At 40.5% G+C, this 5,011-nt stretch overlaps 1 long non-coding RNA gene across 1 annotated transcript; it reads left to right on the forward strand.

Moving 5' to 3' along the window:
• Positions 1-206: 206 nt before the first annotated feature.
• LOC133221220 (uncharacterized) lies at positions 207-4,005 on the forward strand. Its single transcript, XR_009727940.1, has 2 exons — positions 207-288; positions 3,685-4,005. It is a non-coding gene; the product is annotated as an uncharacterized LOC133221220 (long non-coding RNA).
• The last annotated feature ends 1,006 nt before the right edge of the window (positions 4,006-5,011 follow it).

A 5,011-nucleotide genomic window follows, 5' to 3' on the forward strand; every position in this document is an offset into this window, starting at 1 on the left:
CCTCTTTGGCTAGTTTAGGTTAGGTGTCCTGTCTCTGCTTCCTCCCGACTTCCTCTCCTCCCTGGCAGAGCATGAGGCTCACAAAGTCCTTGGCCAGATCAAAACATCATTGTTATCAGCTCCGTTCCCAGGCCGAAAGTCAAAATCACAGCACTGCACCAGCTACCAAGAAAGAGAAAAATGACTGCTACTGCTGAGCCCAGGACAACAAAATGGGGAGCAGCTCAAGGGGTAGATCTGGATGAAAACTAATGGCCTGCTCATGATGGCATGCATGATGCTTCAGAGGTGAGTCCTTAGTATAGTGTAACTGGTTCTTTGCTGGCATTGGTTGCTGCAGACCTATGCTCTTGGTCACTGGTGAGCATGCAACTGTTGTAGTTTGAACACTGCTAAGAAGATAGTTATGATAGCATGGAGTGCCAGGCAGGCTGCAGGATCTGGGCTTCCTGCCAACATTTTGGGTGATGGACTCTGAACTCAGTGCCTTAGGGGTTCTCTGACAGTAATCCATGGCCTAAGTGGTTCAGGCATGGCCATCTTTCCCTGTAGACTGGAGGTTTAATCCATGCTTCCATCATCTTTTCTCACTGACTGGTTCAGGTGGGACATTCTCTGTCAAGTGTAAAGTTCTTCTTACGTATTTCGCAGAAAGAACATGAGTTCTATAGCTCCCACTCTGTTAAAAGGTACATATTTTCTTTTGTGTGTTTAGCTGTGAAAATCAGTGTGAGAGGAAGCCTACCTCCTATTTGCTTCATTCAAATCATTCCCTCATTGTCTTGTCCCTTCTCTCACTGGTTTGGATGCTAATGCCCTTCATCTCATTGAAACACTGAATGATGTTTTTTTTCTGGGGGGGGGAAAGTAAAACTAGCAATAGGGAGTAAAGGGACTGGAGAGCCATGCTGTCCTGTGTGGCTAGGAGAGCTCCCTGCATGTAAAATCCACAGAGTTTTTTACAGCAAATGTGGACAGTGATACCTTTGAGGTTTTTTGGTGCTATATTATTGAGTGGAAACTGGTATTTTTGAATTGCAGTATTTACCCGCTTGGCAAGACTGGTTTCCAGCTAGTAAGGCAGTGTCCTAGGATCACCATGGCAATGTTAAATATAAACCATGAATTATGACTTAAAAAGAAAGGAAATATTCTTGCTGCTGTGTATGGAAAATGAAACAGCCTCCCACATGTGGTACTGTGGCTATAATAACTCTACATAACTCAGTGTCTTTATCTTTTAAAAAGATAAGACTTCAGCAATGATCATATTTAGATCTCAGAAGGAGAATTAAGGCTATCTACTATTATGTACAGAAAAAAAACAAACTAAGACAAGGAAAATAAGCAAAGTCTGTATGAGAAAGGATTGTGTTTATGTCTCCTTTTCACAGGTTCCAGCTGGTCTTGAAATGAAATGATTGCAATCTCTACACATAAGCAGATTTATTACATGCTTAAAAGTGCATTGCTGTAAAATATGGTTGAAATGGAAGGGGATGCACATGTAAGCTTGCTAATCAACTTTACATGGACGATTCATGGACATTCTATTTAATCCTGGATGGGGTAGTGAGAAAGCCTGACTGCTGATGCCCTGGAGAAAGCTAATTGTCAGAATCTTGTGGTCTAATGAGCTGAAGGTACTACCTGTGTGTGAGAAAGTGTGTGGAAAAAAATCCATTTCCAAAGTACTATAGTAGTGTGCAAGACAAAAAGGAAAGGAACGTGTTAAAAAAAAATGAAAAAAAAGAAAATCCAATTTTCTTGTTGATCAGATCTGTGCTGCTTCAGGTAATGCCTGTTATCCACAATATTTGCAAACTGACAGGTAACCTGGCTGGCTTTTATACAAATGATGACAAACAACCACAGCAACTTAGTGCATCTCTGACAAAGAATGATGGACATATTTTATTCAAATAAAATGGAAACATAAGCTTGGTAAATTGGCAGGCTTGAGACCACCTGGTCTTATTTTGACCCATCTGGCTTTCCTGAATTCTTACAATAATTAGGTCACCTAACTAAAAAGAGCATGCTGATTTGTAGCCAGACTAGAAAAATATTTGTGGTGAAGTGAACTATTTATCATGTTTTCAAAGTATCAGTGACTGATGTTAAAATCCTTATACATCCTCAGGGTGGATTTTGTTTTTTTTTTTTTTTTGTTGTTGCTGTGGGAGCTTATACCTGATGACTTTTTGGAAAGTCCTGTAATTTAAAATCCTTCAGAAAGATAATATAATTTGGGCATTACAGTTTCACTGGTGCAACAGTTGAATGGCATTTGCACTGTTTTCAGGAATCAAGTTATGCTATCACAACCATGCCTTATGATCTTAAAAGTCTGTGAAACAAAACCACAAGTGTAGATGTGACTGTTGAGGGGCAACAAAAATTCAAGTCTCTCCTTCTCCTATGGTTCTCATCTCACTGTAGTACTTAGAGCAGCAAAGTAAATGCTACACGTTTGAGTGCATAAGTTAATATGAGAAATAGCAAAGAGATTTGTCATTGAAAACATTTTTAAACAGCTGAAAACTCGGTGGCTTCGTGCCAGCGTGGGTGGACAGCAATGGTATGATCTGATACTATTTACTACTCAACACAGATTTCTTCAGCATTGTTTACAAAAGCCTACAACAAAACACTCGGAGAGAATATGCAGCAGTTCACGTTAACTGTGTGGAGCGACAGTGAAGATTTGTCAGCATATGTAGTTCTGCATTTTTGCATGTATCATAGTAAATTACCTCATCCCCTTCGTACCACAGGGAAACTGCTTTATGGCAAAGGCATGCGCATCATTAACTGCAATCTTAAATACAGGATATAGGCAAAAGAAAGCGTGTTAAAATATGTCAGAAAGGAGTCTGAAAGGCTGTTGTGTTGAGTAAGAATTTAATGGTAGTGTTTCACTGAAAATAAGGCTTCAATAGTACAGCAAACCGTGTACCAACAGTATCAACTTTAATTAGCATGTGAGAGAATAAGAATAGGTACTATTTCCCTGAAACTTGAGGGAAGCCTTCCAAAAGTCTGTTATTAGTTTAATAATCTATTTTAAACTGAGCAAAAAGGTAAATACTTATTCTCTTTCAGATTTCCATGGAAAAAGGAAAGGCAGGGAAAAGTCCCAGACAGTGCTTAGAGAGTAATAATGTTCTGCCCTGTGTTACAGGGATTTTGCACCTCAGAGAAGGTACTGTCTGGGGGCACTTAGCTGGATGTCAAACATGCCTTTCTGGATGAATTGCCTAGGTCGTTGGTGGACCTAGTAATTTGTAACTGGTAAATCCTGCCAGGTGTCTGTTGCCTTATCAGGTAGGATTCATCTGAGGCTGATGCGGACTGGGGTAGACTCTCTTAGTGCAGAGCTGATTTCATTGAGCCCAGTGGTTCCGGCACTGTCTGTTTAAAGCTTGGCTGAGGCCTGAAAATGCTGGATGTCCATCTGTGCTGATGAGAAGAGTCTGAATGCCTTGTCCCAAGGTTTGCTGGCTGTATGGGTGGCAGCCAAACATATGGTGACTCCTCAGGCTGGCAAGACATGAGCACTCGCTTTGCCAGCTCCTCCACCCGCTGATGTGGCAGGCCTCTGGAGAAGGCCTGTGTACAGTCATTTTCTCTCTGCTTGTTGGACATGTGCACAAAAAGATTCATACCCTCTTTATGACCCAGCGCTCTGACTGAGCTAGCCAGGTAGCAAACAGTGCTTCTGGAGAGAGCTCAGCTTGTGACTCGGGAAGAAGAGTGGTCTGGGGAAGAGGAGATCTGGCATCTTTCTTGACTGAGTGCATTTTCCTTGGTAACGATCTTTTTCACTGAAAGTAGCAACATTATTATTATCTCTCTATGGAGTCAATAGGCAACAAATGAAAGCCTGTCTGACTTCAGAAATGAAAATTGATTCCTTCAATTTGAGGCAGCTTGTGTTCTCCCCATCCTCCTTGGAACCTGAACACGCAGAAACCTCAGCCAAAATTAAGATGATTCTGAGACGGTACTGGAAACAGCTCTCATGAATATCAACAGGAGGCAAAAACAAACAAATGTGGATGCAAAACGGTAGAATCCATTTGGTCAGGCTGGGGGCAAATCTGGAATGAGAGAGGAATGTCACCCAGATGGAAGGTGCATGAGAAAATATTTCAGCCCTTGTTTTTCTCTTGAGACTTGTTCTGCAGTATGTTCCCAGATAATTTACAGAAGAGTTACTTACTGTACATTACATATGGTTTGAAGAGTGTCTTTGGGAAATTCATTTAGACACTGAGTCTGGGACTCATTGTACAGATCAGCGACATTAAATACGATATGAAAGACTACTTATAGAGAGCTTTAGCAGCAATGTTATATGCTTAGTATAGTTGTGCAGTTTAATAGTACCTTTCCATAAAGCATTCTTTGAAGGAACAATACCTAAACACAGAAATAAATCATATCTCTTCAAGTCAATAAAATGTGAACACTTGTGAGAGCTGTCGGAGACAACAGTTAGCACAATAGAAATTATATTTCCTGTCTTATTCTAACCTACCTGGGGGTGGCTTTCTGGTCTTGACTCCATGGAAGGGCACCTTACCCTCCCAGTATTCCTCTCCATAAATTTAGTAAATTTGTCTGTGACCCATGAGGAGTTTTAATCACATTGGAAGATTCTCAGGTGAGCCCTTAGTAAAATAAGTAACTTAGGTGTTTAGAAAAATAGCATTTAGTGAGGTTTTATTTGCTGAGTAATTTAGCAAGCTTACTCAGGCACAATTTTTTTGGCGTCTCTTAGAGCCCCAATATCTGTTAACATGCTACTCACCCCAGCCAGCTCTGGCTGCTCAGTTGAATCACTCAATATTTATGTTTGTTTAATCTACTGGGCAAATAACCTAGAATGTATATTACTAGGACTCAAATTTATTTTATAACACAACATGAAATTCAGCAAAACACTTATGTTCAATCTGTTCAACCAAGAGGACTATTCTCTAAATTATTTTCGATGTGTTTTCTT

Source organism: Neopsephotus bourkii, unplaced genomic scaffold (genome assembly GCF_033783945.1).
Source record: "Neopsephotus bourkii isolate Nb327-2 ecotype Australia unplaced genomic scaffold, CSIRO-AGI_Nbou_v1 NB_1524, whole genome shotgun sequence".
Lineage (NCBI taxonomy): Eukaryota > Metazoa > Chordata > Aves > Psittaciformes > Psittacidae > Neopsephotus > Neopsephotus bourkii.